Consider the following 23,281-nt stretch of genomic DNA (forward strand, 5'->3'; position numbering starts at 1 on the left):
AGTCATAAAACAGAAAAAATTGCTGCAAAACACAAAGGTAGTAGAAAAAAATCAAATGTGTGAGACAGAAACCAGAGCATGTGAAGGACTGCACAGAAAAGAAGCAGAAGACTCTTCAGTGTGGTAAGGAAGTGCTTTCTTTGCATTATTCATAAAATACTATAGATACATTTTCTAACAGCTGTTTACTATTAGCTTGCGCATCTGTTGTGTTGTGTAATTGTCCTCCCAAAAACATTTATGTTGTGTTTTGGTTATTTGTGTTTTTTCTGTGACCCTTTTTTTAAATTTCTGCTGTATTTTATTCAGCTTCTGTTGTGTTTCATAGTTTTCTATTTTGTGGCGTTTTCTTAAGTTACAGTGTGATTGATGTCTCATCGCGCTTTCATATGATTGGCTGAAAAGCTGGCTAAAATGACCGAGGCATGATCCACAGAGGACTGAGAAAGAACAAATGGAAAGCATCTCTGATTAAGTGGCACAATGGATGTGGTGAAGAGTTGTTGCTGGTTTTACGTCACAACAAAGAAGTTCTCTGTCTGTTGTGACGTCTATGGTTTCTGCAGCAGGGCTTAAGCTAAATAAAGGCCAAAGGCACAAAGATGAGCCCATAGTACAACCTGCTGTTTTTAACAGTAGTGACCTACAACATGTAGATCCGAATTGTACTAGCATGGCAGGACCTTAGAGCTGAGGAAGCTGCAGATTCAAGTCAGTCTGACTGTTTTAGCTTGAGCTTGCCATTTTGAGCAGCTCGTTTAAATTTTCACATTATCTTCAGATTTTGATATGAGCCATAACTCTAACTGCAGTTTATTTACCGGAACCATGAAATTTCCCTAAACTACGCCCTAGCAGCCTGGTAACCATGTGCAGATAAAAGAGTTCATTTCACAAACATTTGAACAACAAAAAAGCTTTAGCAATGAACATAATCTGGGCTTTTGAAGAATGAATCAATATCAGCATTCTTGTGCGATGATAGGGTTGTGATAGATCATTTTCATTTTAGTTTGCAAAGCTTTATATTTGTGCGGCAACTCGATTTAACTCGTTAGCTTGGTAGAAGAGCTAAAATCTCAAACGGAAAACAATTCCTGTGTTCAATAAAAGGAGAATGCAGTTATGACTGAATGCTAAATGCATTTAATAAGAGAGCTTGTGAGTAAAATGTCAGAAGATATTAGGATTAAATCCAAGTTTACAAATACTGGAACTTCCTGTAACTCAGAGAAAATGAGATTCACATTTTATGTTCTTTTTCCTAAACAATCACTAAGCAAATCCAGACTGACTATTATTGCTCCATGTGTGGTTTGAGCTGGGAGGGGAGGCAGATTTTTAACTTAAAGGCGGGGGGGTGTTCCACTTCGTTTTCTCTCTGTAATTTCAGCGTTCTTTCCTCTTTTTTCACCCTTATAAATTTTGATAAATCTAACTCATAAATGTCTCATAAATTTACCTCATAGGGACAATAAAGATGGAATGACTTTAATATGAAATGACTATGCAAAATGAAAACAAAAAAAAGATGAAGAAAGGAGGAAAACAGATCCATAAAAATCTGACATGTTGCTCCAAAATACTGAAATCAATCAAGTTTCAAAAGCTGCAAAAAGACATACAGATGCACAAACACACACACACACACACACATCTTGTCCACATTAAGACAGTAACCCCTCGTCCCCGTTTGCAGGAAGTGAGGTCAACACATAAACAGTGAGTGTGTGTTTTGATGTATGTCCCCCCCTCCTCCTCGGTGTCTCGTTTCTCTGGGAGATTAGGTTTCAGCCATCACTGAGGCCTGCTAATTAATGTCACAACCTGCTCGCCGTGTCAGCACCAATTTACTACACATACACTCTCTATCTAAAGACTATATACACCTTTGCACACACACACAAACACACACACACAAGGTGGCTCACAAACACAAGAACAGCGGACACACACACATATGCACACGCACTTCCTCTCCTTACCTGTCACAATTAATGTCATACTTTCGCTGCTGACATTTGGGTTTTTTTCTCCTCTTCCTCTCTCCGTGTCACTCTATCCACACAGTTCTCTCCCTCACCTCCAGCATCTCATCGTCTTTCTGGCTGCGCTTTCTCCGGTCCTGTCCTTTTTCACCTCGCTGTCATGACCAATTCTCCACCTCTTTCTTTCCCTCCCCAGTCCCAGGTCCCTTCCCCTCTTATCTCACCTTGTCAGCACCCTTCCTCTCTTTGGTCCCGTTAGACCTCTCCTTTCTTCGCGCGTCTTTCTTTGCATCCTGCTGAAAAAAATGGGCTCCGTCTCCCTAATGTTTGTCTTTTCTTCATCATCACATCTGTTTACTTACATTGTGTCATCACCATCTCTTGTTGAGCAACTCTTGAGAGGGATACAGTAGCTTACATCAGATCTGGGACCTAAAAGGGAGTCCTGCAGACTTGATTCATCAGGTTTTTCTTGTCGCTTAATTTACAACAACTGTCATAATATCTTTGACATTTCTGGAGAAGCTTTGTGAACTTGGCTCTAGTCTGAAGTTTGAAACGTCAGTGTGTTTACGAGTCAGTGAGGATCTAATGAAAGCCCCTGTCTGGTTGCACTGTGGGAAAAGTTGGACCTTTTGTAAATGATTGAGCAAGGGACAACTTTCAAGACTGAGAAATTAAGCCAAGACAGTGCCAAAAGACTGCAGTTCCGAAAATGGCCACTGGAGGCAGAGTCCAAAAAAAGCAAAAATAAACATGTTTAAAACTTGGTATTCAAAAGTTTTTTACTTTCCACTTACTAAGGTCCCTTCCCATAACAGGTATGCATGTGGTGTTTTTTTTACAATTTAATTCAAAATAAATTCAAGTATATTTAAGTTACAGTATGTAAACTCTCACCACTAGATGTCAGTAAATTGCAGTCAGATGAATTTTGTTTTCCTACCGCTCCCAATTCAAGTGCATAATCCTAGCTAACGGTCCGCTGCTGTAAGACAAACAACTCTGTTTTATCTGTAGTTAATTTAGACTATCAATATGCATCCACGTCTGCTTACTCAAGAGGAGGCTGTAAAACTTTGGGAATGAGTAGATGGGTCAGTGACACTTCTGTCTAATTACAGCTATTCTGAGAGGAGTTGCTGAGGGTATTCTGAAATTTTCTGTCGGTAAGTTTTTGCTGCTGTGAAACTTTCTTTGAAGTGGATCTCACATCGTTGGACTCTGTAGACACTTTTTATCCAGATGCCGGTCAAGGTGTCCCATTCCTTCGCATTTCCTCTTCTTTGGTAAAAGCGACCACCTTTGAGGTGAGAAAACATAGGCATGATCTTTTATCTATTGAGTGTGCAAGTACAAACATAAACATTTGTGTTCTGCAGGCAAGCACATACTAGTTTTCTTCCCCTCTGCTGTACTACGTATGTGGCCGGTCTCTAGCCACATACATAAAACATGAAACATTAGGCAGAACAGCAATTTACATCTCAGCCGCTGTATTCAAGATGGCAGGGCATCATGGCGACATTTGTAAACCTGTTTGTATGATTTTTAATGAATTATTTCAAAGTTTATGTGAATGCATCACTTTCTTGGAAGACTTAATTACACAATTACTCGATGTATATTTATGAGTGCAACATTGTTTTTTCTAATAAATAAACTCAACAGATAAATGTACCTTCATGACCTAAAGTGTATAATGAGCAGTGTTGGGTAAGTCACTTTAAAATAGTAACTTAGTTACATTGCTTCCGTAACTGGATACCCAGCGAGATTGCCAGTCTTCTAGCTTGCTTACTTGCCACAAGTGCACTGTGCCACCTACCAATAGAAAGGAAAAGATAATGTGCATATTTCCACGAGAGAAATCCCAGACCTGGACCGTCATTGACCGCTGCCATGATTCTAGCCTATGTCACAGCGTCATGTGCACTTTTTACATCCAACACAAAAACTGCAGTCTCGGTGCTTTCGATTGTACTCAGAACTCGGAAATTCTGCCTTACGAATAGGAAGATGTAGGTAACACCAGACTGTAGATGAGCTGCATACAGGGCTGGACTGGGACAAAAAATCGGCCCGGGCGTTTTGACTAGAGACTGGCCCACCATTATAGGAAAAATCATAAAGCCTTTGAATGAAAACAAACACTGTTGTGACAGTGATGTACACTGTTTTGATGGTATATATGTATCAATCTATCAATCGTTTGTTGTAAGATTCAGATAATTATTTTTTAAAAGCTAGACATTTTAAATGAGAATAAGAAAGAAAAGTATTTCTTTGTGCCCACCTTTCCCTGTTAATGCCCTACCTGGCCCCCTGACAAAACTTTGCTAGACCCGCCCCTGCACAGTTACCAGCTGTCAGCTACTTAGAAAAGGATCCTGATGTTTTTTGTCTCTCAGAAACAGTTCATAACTTCCCTTCAACTCATTCATGTCACCTAAAAGGTAAACCTGTTTCTCCATCACCTGTTCAGCTCTGATGATTCAGTAAGGACATCTCCTGGTTTCATCGTCATGTTTCCCTCTCACCAGATAACCAAACCGACATCATGACCAGCAGCTTTTACAGCTGTGGCTCCAGCAAACATCAGCTGATACTAGAAATTAATATTAAATAAATTCTAACAACAGCTGATCAAGCTTAAACGTGCTGCTGTTGTTTAGCGCGACATCCACTGGTTTCCTCTTTCTGGCGCAAAGTGGGCGATAAACAAACGAGAGAAAAGCCGATCAGCTGATCATTGATCAGCTTCATGATTGAAGTAGAAACAGGAGAGGGAGGGGAGAGAATGAGAGAAGAAGAGGCAGCTGTGCAGCTCTGGCTTTGTGTCTTTTTCATTGTAGCTGAAGTACGGGACAAACTGTGTTCCTTTTCACCTCAATACGAAACGCGTGATATTTTCTCTGAATACGAGACAATTCCGTTTTTTACGGGACGGTTGGAAACTCTACTAACAAACCTTATGAACAAAATAAAGTTCAACATCATTAACATCATAGCACCCACCCAGCTGTACAGAAACTCCGTCATGCTACCTAGTACGCAGTAGGAAAAAGTCAGAATAATGAAAATAAACTCCACCTAAACTTGGTTTATATCTGACCCAGATAGACTGCAGGTCATAACTTCTTACCTGAAGTTCAGTTCACACTCGGACCGGCGGCCGCCTCGGGTCTCTCCTCCTCCTGCCTCCCCTTTCTCTCATCCACCTGCTGGCTTCCACCACTTGCTAATGTTACTGAATCTGTGGAAGCTCCGCGATAGCCACCACGCGAAGTAACAAGTAACGACCCTATCTAAATCCCAGTAACGACTAACGTGTTCCTGATTTTGGCATAATAACTAGTTACCGTGTTCGTCACCACAATAATGTAGTTACTGTAACGCGTTACTTAATAACGCGTTAGTCCCAACACTGATAATGAGTGAGAAGGGGTTCCTTTTATCAGAGTTAGGTGTAATTAAAAATAAACTTGTTAGCTGTTTTATTTCACCACACCACAATGTGTTTTTTAAGTGCCTAAACTAAGCTACAACTGCAGTCAGATGAGACTTTCAAAGGTCTACCCTTCGTCCACATGCTCATACAAAATGACAAGATGGTGACAAAGATGTGATATTCCCAAATCAGTGACCCACCGCACATGCTTGACCCTTACAAAGAACATTAGTCGAGTCTTCATCCAAAAATGTTTCACATTTGAACAAAGTATTCATTTAAAACCAAAGAGGAAAATGAATGCACGTTACATCCACTACAGGTGTGCAAGTAACAGAAGTTGGTTGCATCGAGATGGTGCTGGTTTTCTACTTAGAGTCCATTAAACTTAGCGTGAGAAGAAAGTGCAATGAGGCAGTTATTAACACTTTCATCCTAGAGATTGGAGTGCTGGGACCAATCTTCTGCCATTATTTCGAAGCTTGCTGAGCATGGAACTTGTGGTGCAACAGATAAATAGCTAGATAGGCTTGCCTGTGTGCTGTGTTCTCCCTGTGCCTGTGTTGGTGCTGTGAACTGGTTCTCTGGCTTCTTCCCACAGTCCAAAAACATGCATGTTAGATTAATTGAAGATTGTAAATTAGCTGTAGGTGTGGATGTCAGTGTGAAAGGTTGTCTGCCACTCTGTGTTAGCCTTATGATAGAGTAGCAGGGTGTACCCCGCCTCTCACCCTGTGGCAGCTGGGACAGGCTCCAGCTCCCCAAAGCTGTCACCTGATAAGGGGTTAGGAAAATGAATCCATGTATGGATGGGCAGCTAAACAAGACATAATATATACATATGCAAAACGCAATATTGTATTTTCAGCACAGCCGTGTAATGAAAATGTGAAACAATAAGAATAAGGAGTCAAAATGCATCTCCAAATAATTAAATAAATTGTAAGTGTGCATGTATTTGCAGACAGTGTCTTTTTATTTAACTTTTTTGTAAACGTCATGATACTGAATTCACAGAACATTAAAATTTAAGTGTGTTTACTTCATTTTAGACAGAAACTGTACATGTTTCTAGGATGTAGAGCGTGCAGCTTTCCAACATGGTCCTATTTCGATGCGACCTCGTGTTTAACCACACCATTCCCTCCTTCTTCTAGCAATCAATAACTCTTCATTCGTCCAGCCACTCAGAAAACCTCGCTCAACCTCTGATTTTCCTGCAGCTTTCTTTTTTTCCCCAGTCAGTCAGTATGTAAGTATGTTAATGTGTGTATGCGTCAGTGTGTGCACCTCTGTCATTAACCCTAATGATTGACAATGTCCTCCCCACTTCCTCCTCCTCTTCCTTCCTTTATTGACCCTCCTGTCAGCGACCTGTCACTGGGACTTCCTCATGTCATCAATAGCAAGACTTTATCTAGATGGACAGTCACTCCCCCCTCTCATGTACCTTATGGCTTATCTGATATACTGTAGCTGGCAGGGAGGTGAAGCGTATGTGTGTTTGTATATTTCTCTCTTTAAAAGGGCAAAGCATCCTCGTAGGGTAGAAAGGTGAGAAAGATTAGTTTTGCTCCTCACTTCAAGGGCTTACATTCCCAACAGCGTTTGACTTTAGGCTTTAGAGAAAGGTTTCCAACACCATAAAAATTCACTTCTCATAGTCATACATCAAAGTGCAATAACAAAAATGTATCACCAAAGGTTTGACCGTTTCTAACCACCTGTTTGTGTTGAATGGCACATTAATGAATGTCAAAACCAATTCAAATACTGCACATGCAAAAGAGATTTATTCAATAAAAAGAATTTACAATTTTAATACAGCTGTTTTGTTTGTATATGATATCATATGTCCTCTTTTACTTGGATTAATTTTTTTAAATGCAGGTGGGATCACTACCAACAAATCTTGCAGAGCGCATTTATATAGCTGAAAGCAGCAGCTGATGCAATATTACATCATTACCTGCTTCACAGTCTTATAACGCAATCTATAAGAAATATTGCCATACACGTAGGGTATTTAGATGAGGATTTCAGCAGCTGATGCACTGGAGTAAGTGTCAATACTTCAAATGGCATAGAGCTCAAGATGTTTCGACACATATAGTCCATGTCAATCAATTTACCTTCAAATATTTATCCTTTTTGTTCGATTTGCCACCTAAAAACTGGATCTACTTCAGGCACCTTAAATTCCTTTAAATTACACCATCTATGAAGGAAAAATCACTGACAGCTAATGTTTGGAGGAAGCCATGACCTGAAATTAGGGGCTGGCACTAGGCATTGCATACTTTAAAGGTACCACAAGGCAAAGGGGTCATTGAGGTCTGGGAATTAATGGGAAATAACAAATAAAGTGTTGTACACCTTTAACCTGCAGTAACGCTAAATGAGCACTGCCATTAAATTAATGGGCCCATTTAAGATGTTTATTGGCTTAAAGAGTAAATCTCGCTTCTTCGGGTGTCATCTCATTTCCTTTCATAGTACATTACTACAAATCTATCGTTTTAATTACTTTAAAACAGTAAGATCTGGAATATGGCTGTGATTGGATGTGAGTCAAGAATGGAAGGTCATGTGAGCTGGAAAACCTTTAACGACAAATTAAACATAATTTTCTCATAAAATTACTTCACACTCATTAAAAAAATCAGTATAAAGTACTTTTTTTCATTAGCAAAAAAAAGGATAATTTAACAAAGACAGTTATAGTCCAAGCCCACATTAGGTTATTCTGGCTTTTGTGTTTGCTAGTTTTTCCTTCTTTCTTTATTTCCTTTGCTTTGACATCAAGAGACTGTAATGTGTTTTTTGTTTCACTGTGAACTGATCTCCCTCCTCACTGTATTTGAACTTGTTCGGGTATTTATGCCCAAGATCCTGACTTTAAGTAATTTGATTATATGAAAGTTTTCCATTTTATTCAGTTACATATATACAGTGTAAAATGTTCAGTTTATTGAAATCTGATCAGATGAAATTGACTTAATTGTCACATTCAGTTTATACCCAGCATATTTTCCTTAATTATTAATTTATTTAAATAAATGGTTTATTTTACTTAAATAAATAAACCATTGATATAATATGTTTCCATTGCATTTTACCTAAAATTTTTCTGTCATTTTTTAAATTCCTTATAATTCAAATATTTCTCAGATATAAGCAACACATATTTTTTAGGTTTAAAAAGGAGTTTTTCCTTCACACTGCTGCCAAATGCTTGCTCATAGGGGGTCGTCTGATTGTTCGGGTTTTCTTTGTATTATTGTAGCATCTTTAACTTACAATATAAAGCAGAGACGACAGTTGTTGTGATTTGTGTGATATGGTGCTATATAAATAAAATGTAACAAAATTTCATTTTAATTTAATTTGGTCCACAGCTTGAACTTGGTTGGAGTTATGGACCAAAATCTCTGAGGAATGTTTCCAGGACCGAGTTGAATCGAGCCAGTTCTGAAGGCAAAAAGTGGGAACAATCTGGTAAAATTATCTGGTGACTATATAAAAATATAATTAATAGTTTCTAATGTGCTATAAATTAAGATGTAATCAGATTTGGTGTTGCATGTATCTCGCATGTGCAACTCACTTTGCAACCCACCTCCCCCTCTGCTGTTCCTGGATAAACAAAAACATATCCGTTGTCACTGATGCCCCCTGTCCTCTTAGCTGTGTTATGTGAAGCTGTAAAGCTGACTATAGCAGTCCTCGCTAAAATGTTTTTATTGTGCTTTTAAACATTAAATGTATTAAAGAGGAAAATGGGCATTTTTCAGTGTTGTGCACCTTTTAAAGACAAAGATATGTGAATGTCCTCTCATTTTAATTACAATTATTTAAGACAGACATGGAATGGAGTCATACCCAGTCCATTACAACCTTTCCATTAGTCATTAGTGATGATTCTTTTGAGTCTGCAGTTCATGGCAAATGCAAGAGGAGTCATACTGCTTTTCCAAGCAGCGAGCCAACATGACAGAGACAAAGATATACAGAAAATCAGGTTTCATCATCAAAAATATCACCAAAAGAAGCCTTGCTGTGCTGGCCACCCTTTAATGACAGCTTATGACATGCAGAACAAAACACCACGACTGAAATCAAAAGCGGGATTATAGTGCTATAAGGCACAGCACACTTAGTTCCCAGTCAGTCCCCTTCCACACAAGAGTATTCCCAGTGCGTATGCATGAGAGGGTCTGCGCGTCTGATGTCGAGAGTGTCAGATTTTGGGCTTTTTTTCCGACAGTAGTTCTAAATCTCAGTGTTTGACACGAGCTCCGAGACTCTCTATCGCTCCCTCCTTCCTCCCACTCTCCCCAACGTCTCTTTCATCTGGGATTTGGATCCTTGCTTCAGTGATACGAGAGCGAGAAAAGAGAAGATGACGGAGAAAAGGGAAAGGACAGAGAAAAGCAAAGAAGAACGTGAGAAAAGGTTAAGAGGTATTACAAGGAGAATGGAGAGTGAAGGAGAGAGGGAGAGAATGACAGATGGGCCCAAAGAAGAGAGGGCTGCTGGGTTCAGCACTGCGGCAGAGCTGAGCATATGACAGCTTTACAGTGGGCTCTCGGTGTGTGTGCATGACTGCGTGCGTCCTGGCTTTTGTTCAAGTGTGTGAGTGTTTGTGTGTGTGCGTTTGTGCACGTGCTCAGGTTCGTGCGTTGGCATGATGCCATTGTTTACCTAGGGCTGTTTCTGTGTGTTGAAAGTAGCTGGAGGGACACTTCTTCCACCTGTTAGCCTTCCATTCTTCCACCTTCCCTCCCCAGCTCCTGTCATCTACCTCTATATTGACTTAACCAGTGATAAATCTGGGCTGCTGTGTGTGTGTTTGCGTTAGAGTTGTATGTTTGTGTTAGCTGCAGCACATGGGAGGATTTCTCACCCATCTTAAATGCGCTGAAATTTGTTTACATGTGTTGCTGCACTCATTTCCTCGCCACCCCTCCCCAGTGAGGGTTTGCAGAAATTTGACAAACATTACAGAGCAAAATACAGAGTGAGCATGTGGATGTAGTTTACACACCATTTTTCTTCTTTATGCTTTTTTTTCCTGCTCCAATGAAACCCCCACCTTCCCAGCGTGCAGTCACTTCAGCTCCTTCTGATCGTCTTCCTCCTCCTGCCAGTCGTAACTTCTGCACTTCCTGTTTCCCCGGCTTTGGCTGTGATGTCTGGAGCTGAGGTGAGAGGTCGCGGGGACCAGGTGCGCTGGAGCTGGCGTCGACCAGTCCGCCTGCTCCGTTACCTTTGTCTCTCCCGCTGTTAATCTGGCGCGGTGTAAGCACATTTTGTTCTATTGTTCTCCCCATGAATAAGGTGTTATGCTAAGCTGCTTTGTCCGCCTGCCACGATTTTATGAAATGATTTGAACCAGGCTCTGTTGCCAATTTGTAGAGCTGTGTGTATCACAGACAGCACAGACTGTGCAGAAGTGGTTTCTTAGTGACGATAACAGTTCATAAACTCTTAATGTGTTATTGATCAGTTCTAATCCTCTAATAAGGCTAACATCTTCTTTGCAAGGGCGTGAAACGTTACCTTGACATTAAGATTTTTGTAAAAAAAATTTTTTTCTGCTGGTAGAAATTCAAGCAAATATGCTACTTTGCTTTTAGTTTTATTACACAAAAGAATAAAAGTGTGATGGTAAAGTGGAAATCATCCAGAACAGAAACAACTACATTACACTACTAACAGAACTTCAGCTCATTACAAGCACCTGCACAGACAGCATGCTAATACAAAGCAAACCAAGAAGTGTGTTAAAGTTGAGTGAATGCCAACCTCAGCCCAGCAGCCAGACCCTGAACTTTAACAGGAAACAGGATTTTTACCATCTACTTAATGATTAAAGAACTGACCTCACAGCCCAGTGTTAGTCAGTAGTGCTACTTTCAGTCATTGTGCAAAGGTTCTGTCTGTGAGGCTGTGGAAACCTGCAGTCAGCTGTGACTGAAGAAGTCACTTGGATGAGTGACAAAACATTTCTCACTGAAAACATTACTTCCAGATGAACAGAATCAACCTTTTGGGGAGGATTTCTACCTCCCCAAAAGGTTGGTTAATGTTAATGTTTCTAAATTAGAATCACTCTGTTTAAAGTTTCTTTGTGCTGGTTTTCAACTTTGTTTTGTGTTTTCGACTTCATAATTAAACAGTAGAAGAAAGATTGTGTCCTTATTAGAATGGGGATTTGTGTGAGTGTGTGGAACTGTAGCCTATAGGTTTATGTTGTTAACCGCTAATTATAAGACAATGTGTTTCAGGTCATTTCACATAGTTAAAAGTAATGTAAAGAGTAGTGAAACAAATTTCTTCCTCCAGCAAGTGATTAAGTAACGTCAGAAGTAATGTGTACTAAATTACTCTTTCTGAGTAATGATCCCAACGCTGGTGAGTTCAGACGCTGCAGGTAGTTGATTTGGGATCTGGGGGATCTGAAGGCTGTAATAAAGCCTCTGAATCTTTGTTGTGTTCGTCATTTTCTTTACAAGCAGTTTTTCCTGCATGGTGGACATATTATCCTTCGGGCACAAGCTGCAGCTCATAGGAAGTGCCTTTGGGGGTGCGGGGAGAGGTTCATGGTCTGCAACAATGTTAAGGTGGGTGATACATGTCAAAGGAGCATGCACAATAATGACATTTACTAAGATTTCCCAGAAGAGACTTGCACTCTAATAAAATAATCAGTGGCAGGGATTTTAATGTTGTAGCTGATGAACTAATGCCGCTGATGATCTAACAGCTGACATGTTTGCAATATTCAGTACTAACAACTCCTAGAGCTTCTTTCTATTATCTCTGTGCCAATGTCCTGCTGACTTTTTGTTCTTGGGACTGATAGCATGTAAAAAGAAAAGGAAGGAAAGACAGAACCATATTTATACCACAAGTTCTGCCAAGAATTGCACGAGCAGTTTATACTCTCAATCACTTCTTTGCTGTCCTTTGAATCCAGCACATCTCCTGTGATAACAGCATTGCTCTATTTTCAATCGATAGTTGTAAACTTGGTGTGCCCACTGTCAAACTTTATGAAAGTAAAACAAACAATTTTTTCATAATAAGGTTTCTATACTGTGTGCTGTGGCTGTTTAATGTCAGAAGCCTGTGTTAGACCTTTTATGACTGTTTCCTGCTTGAGTAAAGAGTTATCATCTGTGGTCATTCACTGCATAAAAGAATAGGGAACATTTTAACACTCATGGTGAGAAATAACTTCGTTCTTCACTACAACCTTTTGTACCTGAACCATACTGCATAAAATTTCCAGTGCCAAGTCATGGGCTCGGTGTAACAGATGTCAGCGATGATTTCTGTTTGTGTGAGGTCACAAGTTTGAGATGAGTCAAGGAGGAGAGACAGAGACAAGCAGTCTGCCAAAAAATGAAATATGCTGAAATCGTGACTGTCACACATCATTTAAGGGGAGTCAAGGGTGACGTTTACTTTCAAAAGCATGCGCCACACAGTAGGGGCTGGCTCAAAGGCATGCAGGACACACACATCCATAAACACACTGCATCACATTGTATGCCTGCAGCCGTGTTTCCGGGGCAATAAGCTAAGCATGCAGCATTGATCTACAGCTGGTTTGGCTATGAACAAAAAAAAAAGCAGAGGGTTTAGGGTTTCTGCCTTGTCTTTAAACTGCTGAGGTGGATCACAATAGGGCACAGAGTGTGTTGACAGGCCAAGCAGAAAGGCCTCATAAAAGCCTGGGGATTTAACTAGGGCTAAGGGAACACTGGGGAAAGACTGCATCAGTGTCGGAGGGAAGATGATTTAACTTTGCATGACATCTGGAGATGTGTTGTTGACGTATGAAAGGTTTTACAGGGTTTAGGGGGTGTCAGGGAACAAGGTGGAAGAAGCTCGTGAAGGAAAGAGGAAGAGGCAAAAAGAAAAGCACAAGCAGATAGAGGTGACATAAAGATAAGAGCAATATGAAGAGACACAGAGGGAATCTATGTGAGAAGTTTGCAAAGGCAAGATTGCATGTGCAAACTTGTGGCCTGTGACATACCATTCATCTTAAGTCAAGATGACTTTGAGTGGGAAGCACTGGAAACCACAGAACGATCGCTTTTCTCCTCCATTCGCTCTGGGTCGTCATTCCGTCGCTAACCTCTGGTGTCTGCTTAGACCTTGTTTGGGCTTCAGCAGATGTGTATGACGTGCCTGTACCTACAGTAGCATGCTTGAAAGTGGGTGTGTATTTCTGTACCTGGTACTGTGCCTCAGAGTACATGCTGAACAGTATGTAAATGCCAGGCCATGCTGAGCCTCGGGGCAAACAGGCCACATAGGGTTTAGAAATGTTTTCTCTGCACGCCATTTCAGAACACACTACCCTCTGCTGCTTTCTCGCCTGACTCTCTAGGTACAACCAATCGCTCACACATGCACACACACAAACACACATCATGTGACAAGCATCTGACATTTTAAAGTGACAAATCTGCAAATAGGCCCTCCCTTCAAAGCATTTCTAACACTGAACTACCAGTGACTGAATTCTAGTAACCTGCATTTAAAGGAAAAGTCTGGTAATAATATCTATGTTTTATCCTTTTCATCAAAACATTGAAAAAAACACAACACATCAAAGTGACCTGCACATAAGTGTTGTGTGTACAAGCTGCAAACCCTGGGGCCGCACTAAAAGTGCAGCTCCTGGGGTGGCCTCTTGAGACCAACCTGTACACCATTTAAATACTCAACTCCACATTGCCTGATAACTAAGCTTATTAGTATTAGCTGATAATTTAAAGCATGTCAGGTAGGTTATGTCCTAATTTATTTATACTCTGTAGTATCGAAAGCCTGATACAACCTACTCCTGTGTACTATAGAGCTAAACTGTTGTCCAGGAGTCATTGGAAATGCCTGACTATTCATGAATCCATCCATTTTCCTCTGCTTACCCAATTCAGGGTCACCATTCACACTCGCGTTCACACCTATGGGCAGTTTAGAATCACCAGTTAACTTAACCCAAGTAACTAAAAGTGGGAGGAACCCAGAGTACCAGAGGGAATCCACACAGACATTGGAACAACATGACTTGATGTTTATGGTCACTACTCAGGAGATGCAAAAGCGCAAGCTTTCAGACTGGGACTTCCAGAGAGTTTTTCAAAAAAGACTGCCAAGCCTGAATCATTGCTGGAGAGGAGAGCAGTAACATTTAAGTTGGGTATGGTTTAAATTTTTATGCGCTGATATGTGGAACACTATGATCACATCTTGTACAGCACCCTGGTGCAAAGTGAAAAGCATCCACAGGTACTCAGCTCTGAGGAACCGATAAGACCTGATCCAGTACCAGGTGCCTTTGGGATACTGGCATCAGATATTGCAGGGCCTCCATTTAGTGGCACACATCTCTAGTCTACATGCCAATTAATTAAAAACCCAAGTACATCCGAGCACAAAGTAGCACTGATAATTCTCCTCTTAACATACAGCATGCCTTTACATTCACCTTTAGCATTTTTGCAGTTATACACCAGTTCTTTTGCTTGTTAACTCATCGCTATGCATCATCATGCTGCTGGTCTGTGCAGGTTGAGCTGCATTTTAAGGTTAATTATATTTAGATAAGGTTGGCTGAGATTAGGTCCCTTTAGGCAAACAGTCTAATCATCGATTTTGAAACCTTTTTCGATCCATGAAGACCTCGAGCATGGATACACTGAAACTCCCAAACAGCTGCGTTTTTGTTTTTACTTGTCTTAACAACTCCAGAGCCCAGCTGCATCAGACAGTGAGAGTTTTCTTCTACATGAGAGTTTCGTTTTGGGATTTTTTTGCATGGAAATATGATATCAGTGGGCATTTATGCAAACAATTATATTATCTGTGCCACACAAAACATTATAGCATTGAATTTAAATGGAATACATAATGTAAGCAAACTTTTCCTTGTCCTAGAAGCCTTTCAAGGACCCCATTTGAGAACTGCTGAAACATCTCATTCCCCCTTCATACCCTTTCCTGTATCAGCACCATCCTCTAACTCTGCAGTTGTCAGCTCCCCATAATGTTTCACTCTCCTGTTCCACTTAACCTGTCTCAATTAATCCAGGAAGTCCCACTGAGATAAAGGATCTGCCCCATCTCGGCATTCAATTGTCACTCTCCTGACGAATCCACTCACCTGGTTGGCTAGATTGCAATCAGCGGGGGTTGATTGAAAGGCAAGGACACAAAAGGACAAAGACAGAATCACTTAGGCAGCCTATTAGGCCCGGAATGGGTTGCCCATTCGCAACAATACAGTAGGCACTGATAATCTGCTGCTGATAAGGAGGAGGAGAAAAGTTTGCTGGCCTCAGGGGGGCTGTCAAGAGGTGTGTGTGTGTGTGTGTGTGTGTGTGTGTGTGTGTGTGTGTGTGTGTGTGTGTGTGTGTGTGTGTGTGTGCAGAAGTGTAGTGCTGCTCCACAGATAATAAGCATCCATGTGGAAGCAAATTATGGCCAAAGTGATTTGAATCTTCGCCACTAAATATCTTATTATAAAACTGAGTCACAACTGACTTCTTAGTGCTAATTTATTTGTTCAATTTGTGCGCTTTGAAATATTTACCAGTCAATTACAGGCTGTGTCTGCATTTTCAGGGCGTTTTTTCAGACATTAACGCAGAGTCACAAAGCTATACTCGAACTGCTTTAATCCAAAAAGTGGTCTTTCAATTAAATCGCAGATATAAAATTCAGACTTAATTGGTGATAGTTAGTATCAGGACTTTTCAGGTCTGACATTTTTCTGGATTTGATTAAAGCTGCTGGCATATGTTCTAGTCATTACACAAAGCTTTGCAGACCCTGGTATTGCAGCTGTAACCAACAAAAGAGGTCAGTTTGTGCCTATATGCATGTGTAGAAACACTGTATTATTCTGACTAATGTAACAGTTTCCTATAATAGCTAAAGCAGTGTAGAGCTGTTATTTTACTTTGCCCGATATAATGTTCATATGCTCATTGTCAGGATATGTGAGCCCTCTTTGTGTGGATGTGTGAGTGTCTGCACAGTATGCCCACATTTCCCTGCTTTAATTATGTCCTTGGCCCTTGTTTCAGAATCAGTATGGCACTTGGATTACCAGTAATACCACCAGATTCCCACAACCATACAATACGGCCAGTTTAGCCAAAACCTTAGCAGCTTAAAGCCCAGAGAGCCCGAGTAGAAGTCATGGATTATGCTCTGGCCACGAAGTCCCTTATTTTATAAGAGAGGTCAGGAATGTTCTTCATCACTAACACCCCCGTAATCCTACATGTACTGTATGTGAGCATTTGTGCATGTTCGAGGGAGACAGAGGGCGAAAGTCGCTTGCTTGAGAATCTCCAAGCTTGTGTATGGATCAACAGTCAGGTGGAGGTCAACTGGCTCTGTTAACAGATGGATTGACAGAGGGATTGGGTCACTGTGTTTGTGTGCATGGAGGAGGGGAAGGATGTGTGAAGTGTGTGTGAAAAGGGGGAGGTCCCAGCTTCAACAGATGGTTTGTGACTGATTCCTAGGTGAAGGTTAAGAAAATATTCAATATTGTTTTCCAGCAGCTTTCCAGACACACCCGCAAAGTAATTTGTTACCTTGCTGTGACAGTTACATTTGAGCACATTCCCCAAATCCTCCACGAGTATTGCCGATGTTTCAGGGTGACAGTAAGAGACAGTATGCACATAGTGCACTGAGGCATCTTTTCCATTAGCAAATGTACCATAGTGTGTGGCATTCACGTCTGCAGGGATTGGTTTGAGTTTTGTGGATATGCCTTTTGTGAGAGGTTAAATCCACCGCTGTCTAATGATGCTTTCATGTTGTCTGTCTCTTCATCTCCCTCCCTATCTCTGCCTTCATCCCTCTCTCCTCTAATAAAGAGAATGGCGCTATATGCATCAGACATCAAACGACATCAAAGCCCACATAATGTTTACCTCCGATGCTTTCTCTCCTTCGTGCTCCTTTTTAGAGCTTTTTTTTGTTTTTTTGCACACACATTACCTGTCTGCAGACGTCGTTTGATGTGGAGCTTCGGCAAACAGTGAGTGTGTGCCTTAGCATCAATACATTGTGGCATTGTCCATGTCTAACAGGCTAATCAGTCTACAAGTCACCATTGCAAGTGCATTTTCCACACTTGCAGTACACCTGTATAAGGGTGTCTTTGTAATGCAATTAAGGCAGAAAGAGAAAGAGAGACAGAGGAAACCTGGTGTTCTCAGCCTGAAACTCAAACCATCTCGATTTATGTTTCAGGCTGATTTTTATGTTATATCATTTCTGTCTGCCAACATCAGTATTACCACCAAACAGAGGTAGTGCATTTTCCCTCTGGATTAGTCCACCTGCAGGCAGGCTACATGAAATTTAAAAGATGAGGATGTCTAATGCTGTTTGATCATGCATTAGACTGGGCAGCCAGCTCCAGGTGTGTGTGCATGTGTGTGTGTGCATGTGTGTGTGTGTGTGTGGCAAACAGGGTTATAAATTTATCACCTGTGACAAATCCGTCTTTCTACTCCTTGCCAATTTTGCTGTGGGACATTCTGAATTTTTAAAATAGCACACAGAGATAAACTCGGTGCATTGTGCTTAAATTGTGTCAGGCAGCCAAACAATTAAAAACTGCCTCCAGGTGCCCTTTGGAAATATCTGAATTAGAGGGTAAACACTGATACAAACATAGCAACAGCAAGAATGCTCCATGTCACTGTACTGGATCGAAAGGAAAAGTGTGTGTATGTGCCGACTGTTGAATGTGCCCCTGATTTTATGAGGTATTCAAACTCTGTTCAGGCAAGATATACAGTTCAGGAGGTACAGTTGATCGTCCGTTGTTTAGACAGTCCATTGTTTCCATCCACAGCTCATCCACACTGCATGCAAAAGTGCCCTGAGACAATATACTGAACCCAAAAAGCCCTGTGATACCCTGAACCTCTAATGCATCATATGTTAAACGTTATTGTGAAACCCCTATGTGACTATGTAACTGTGGCTTTGAGTGAGCTAAACAAAAAGACAAAATGTTTTTAAATTTGAACAGAAACACTAAGTGCAGCTGAGACAAAGTCTTTTGTTTTGAAGGTTTTTATTCATTAAGCAAAGTACTGGACAAAGCGAAATTATGCACCGAACATGGTTATGTATGAACAATTAAGGGATCATGAAAGTTCATCGTGAATTAATTTTTCACACAAAGTAAACTGTCAGGAGGTGGGGCTGTTAATGTTTGTACAAATTTCCTGAAAATACATTCATAGATTAGTAAGATTACAAGTATAATCCTGTTTATTCTGCTGTTCTAAGCTTAGCTTAGAGAAACACTGTCAATAACCTCTGCACCTCTTTACCACAAGTGAAGGAAATCAGTGATGAATCTAGATAATGATGGTTGTGGAGCAAACCTAGATGGAACTTGGGGACTGGCTGCTGGATAAGGTGATGATAAAAGCAATCAGGTGGATAGGCAGTGACAGGAACTCGACTATGTTTGATGAACAGCTTTAGCTGATCGACTGAATTGAGAAATGTGGCATAATTACCTGCAGTCAGTACTTACAAGCTGCATTTGCAGAAATATGGCAGTTTTGACGAACCAGTTGTTGGCTCTGGAAAGTAAGTTTTAATATCAGAGGTTACTTAAGGTGATAGTTAGCACCGTCACCTCACCGCATAAAGGTCCTTGTTAGTTTAACTGATTATTCTAAGTTAGATTCAGGTGTGAATGGCTGTCTTCCTACTGTGTTAACCCTTCGACAGAATGACGACCAATCCAGGGTGTACGCCACCTCTTATACAGTGACAGCTGGGATAAACTTTACAGAGTTACAGAGAAAACCACAACAATCACATGACCCCCTATGAATAAGCACTTGGTGACAGTGGAAACAAAAAACTGCCTTTTACCAGGAAAAAACTTCCAGCAGAACCAGGCTCAGGGAGGGGCAGCTATCTGCCGTGACCGGTTGGGGGTGATGGGAGCTAATACCTAACGGTTTAATGCAGAGTGGTATATAAACAGTCTAATGGGTGAAAAAGGTGAAGAACAATCACTCTGGATCATGGGACCCAGGTAACCTGATCCAGCCATAACTATATGCTTTACTAATGACAAAGGTTTTAAGACACAAATCCTAACATGGAGCTGGTTCCACAGAAGAGGAGCCTGAAAACTGAAGGCTCTCTCTCCTGTTCTCCTTTAAATATCCTGGGAACCACAAGTAAGCCTGCAGTCTGAGAATGAAGCGCTGGGGATGGGATTCAACAGGGAGTCAGTATGGGAGAAATATGCTCTCTCTTTCTAGTCCCCGTCAAGAAAATGGATGGGTGGATGGCAATTCAATTGAAGCATATGGACCACTCGTAGAATTTAAGATCTGTATGGTTGGGTAGAGTCATCAGGTAAGTTCAGATAGCTTGTATATTTTTACAGACATATGTGACGGTTGTCAGACAAACAAGAATACACTGGTTCGCTCAGGCCAACTATTGTATTATTCATTTAAATCTTAAGGAACTCTAACTTTCCTGCACTCACCATGTACTGCACTCTCAGATATTCAAGTATCTTATTGCACAAACCTAATTCTGAAAAAGTCTGGCTGTCAAACTGTGGAAGTGCAACAGCTTGTCATCAGAACACTACTCTCTAAAGTGCTGCCGTGTAACCTTGACAAGTGCTTGATAACCTTGAACCTCTGGTGACAGTTTTATAACTTAAAAAAATTCAACTTAAACTATTTAACAACAAGGATTGCAAAGTACATGAAACTGGTGGGTTGCAACAATTTACACTACTTCATAGAGGGCATAGATCATAGTTTCGCTTGTTGATGTCATAAACATGTTGAACTAAAAATTTTGGCATACGGCGGGTGATTTGAAGAGAAACACATGTGCGTTGGTAACCTTTATAGTTCAAATCGGAGATGAGTGGCAGCCAGTTTTGCTGCATTAACCACACCTTTATTTCATTTCTTATGGGCAGCAAATACAGCGCACAACATCTGGACAACAGTTATACTAAAGCTCACGCATATTTAGACACTCGAGGTTTGATTACAGTAACTAATCAATGTCAGATTGCACAACAGTGGCTGCAGCTACTTCGCAAAATTCCAGCATCAAGGAACACCAGGTCCTTGGAGGAAAAGGCTCAAGAGTATCACTCCACCTCAAATTTCAGGCCCTCATCAGTAAACCACAGCCACAGCACTTGTAGCTATGTGGATAAGCAAATGCTCATTTTGTTTCCATTGATGTTTCCAAGCATCGACTTTCAGACGGCAGCCCTGATGTGCTGCTTAGAAGCATACGGCCTTAGCAGTAAGCAAAAAGGCGTTGATGATGTCTCAGTGTTTTGACAAGGAGGCTATTGAGGGGTTACACCGGGGTCAGTCACTGAATAGAAATGTATGAGCGCAGATGTCTCTGGCTGACTGATGAGGGATTTTGAAGGTGTGCGGGATCAAAGAGTGTCAAGGATGTTGTCAGGAGTTCAGCATCGACAAAGACGTGTGCGTGCGTGTGTGTGATTGTGATGAAGTGAGGTGTCCCGCCCTCCTCCAAGGGCCTGTAACTGAGGGTTTTCATCAATCACCCCCTGTCCTCTCACTCCTTTAATTCTCTCTCACCCTGTTGCTGACACATTCCTCAGCCAAACTAGCGCTCGTCTTTTTTTTTCTCCTATGCCCTCTAAGACTCCTCATAAACTTCTTCATGTTTCTGTCTGTCCTCCTCTTCCTTTTATCTCTTTATTCTCTCTTTTTAACTCACCCTGCCTGTCACTCCCTTCGCACTTGTCCCCGTCACCTTATGCTTTAGCTCAGGTGAGTCCCATTGTGGTGGTATAGTGTATACAGCGTGCTGCCAAGGCGTCCCCCTGCAGTCATGATTTATGACTGCTTTTACAGCAGGTATGTTTGCCTAACAATCACCTATCAAGGAGAAGTCCCTCCTCCCAGCTCTTCATTTCCTTATGGACTCTTTATACACCCCAGCTGTCATCTCCAATGACCCTCTTTTTAAAAGAAGAGTCCAAATAACAGCTTGCAATCCAGTGCTCATATGTGTACCTTAAACTGTGTGCCAAATATCTTACATACTCATTTATATGACTGATTCAGGACACTTGGAGGGTGTGTGTATGCGCTGGCCTGTTTGAAAAAAACTCCTGTTAACCTTTAAAGTTCTTATGTTTGTTCACTGGGGGTGCCCTCTTGTGAACATATGCTGTGGGATATTTGAGTAATAACGAGACACAGGCGCCTGATTTCATATGTACAGCCTAGAGAATGATCGCCTGTTCTTTGTTATTGTTCTCTGTTGCTGATACAAAGGGCCAAATTAGGATTTTTGTGCATCTGTGCAAATAGATGCCGAATCAAAATCAGTCTCTCTCTGTAGATTCTTGTTTATCTTTGCATTTCGACCTCTGTTTGAACTGCTCGCGAGCGCAAAGGCCCGCTGCACATAGCGAAACGCAAATTAGTTTTCCCTAAACCCTCAGCATGAGCTAACTACTGAGCATTAGTAAGAAAAGTTGTCCTGCTGAGTTGCCTTGCTAGTCTGGAACAAAATGCCGGCAGGGGAGGTTGAAAGAACTTCAGTGTAACGTTAGAACCGGCAACGGGCCTAGAACTGTTTTTCATTTGCATCACTGAGTGAAGTACGAGGCGACGGAAAAGGAAAGGGAAGAAGGGAAGGATAAAGATGAAGAGATGTTTTGAAGGATGTTGTTTGGGTGTTTGGAGGGAGGGAGATGTGAGGATATGGCAGTATCCTCCAGAGGGGTGTTTGCTAGCTTGTAGCCATCCTTGGCTCTTGAAGCACCGATAGACATGTGCTTCATAGCACATTTAGCAGCATGTTGAAGTGAGACCAACAGCACTCACAGACTGCTAAACAGGTGGGGAGAGGTGAGCGAGGTGCCGTCTGTGTAGAACTGTAAGATTTTCTTAAGTCAAAAAGTTTCCAGACTGCGTCTGATTTGCTATCTGCATTTGCAAATGTGTGTTATGTCTCGGTGCAGTCTGTCAGGGAATCCTTCCCATGTGTTTTCAAATGTGTACCGAAGCCAAATGTGAAACTGAGCTAATTCTTAGGGGTGCAACGATACTCGTATCAATATTGAACCGTTCGATACAGTGCTTTCGGTTTGGTACGCATATGTATCGAACAATACAAAATTTTTAATTTATTTTATCAACTTTTCTTCTGACAATGCTGTCTGTGTTGAGAGCTCAGTGGATCTGCGTTCGACTACTCCGCCTAGGCTGCACTGTCGAGCGCAGATCCACTGAGCGCAGCACAAGCTAGCAGGACAGAAGCTAAGCTCAGAAACACAGGAAATCACTGCTACCTGTGGCCACCAAACTTTACAGCTCAGTGTATTTTTACCTAGTGTGTAGTACTGCTGAAGTTGGAGTACTTAACACATTGCACCTTATTTTTTAACAGTTTGCACTTTATTTTTTACTCATTTTTCAATTTTATTTATTTAACTTTCCCACATTTATATTTTAATACAGCTCTGTAGCAAAGACATTTCCTAATGAAGAACCTTCTAAAAACATTTAGGAGAAGATTCTTCTCTTAAATATTTCCTTCTCCTGTTTTTGGATTAGGTTCTTTGATTGATTGATTGATTGATGCTTCAATTAGGCCTCTATTGACCTGCAAACCAACTGTATTCAGTTGGTAGAAATTAAAGTACTTCAGGATCAGTAAATCTTCATATTAATCAATCCTATTTGTATATCTATCATTTATTTACTGTCTGACCATCACTTGAATCAGT

The 23,281-nt window shown here is 41.1% G+C and overlaps 1 long non-coding RNA gene across 1 annotated transcript in view; it reads left to right on the forward strand.

Moving 5' to 3' along the window:
* Positions 1 to 9,626: 9,626 nt before the first annotated feature.
* The window catches only part of LOC146374225 (uncharacterized), a 57,418-nt gene continuing 43,763 nt past the window's right edge, over positions 9,627 to 23,281 (forward strand). Inside the window, exons 1-2 of the long non-coding RNA XR_014802288.1 lie at positions 9,627 to 9,902; positions 10,543 to 10,645. This is a non-coding gene — a long non-coding RNA (uncharacterized LOC146374225). The remainder of the gene's footprint in view (positions 9,903 to 10,542; positions 10,646 to 23,281) is intronic.

This window comes from Perissodus microlepis, chromosome 14 (assembly GCF_051167445.1).
Source record: "Perissodus microlepis isolate ML-2025 ecotype Zambia chromosome 14, ASM5116744v1, whole genome shotgun sequence".
In the NCBI taxonomy this organism is placed as follows: domain Eukaryota; kingdom Metazoa; phylum Chordata; class Actinopteri; order Cichliformes; family Cichlidae; genus Perissodus; species Perissodus microlepis.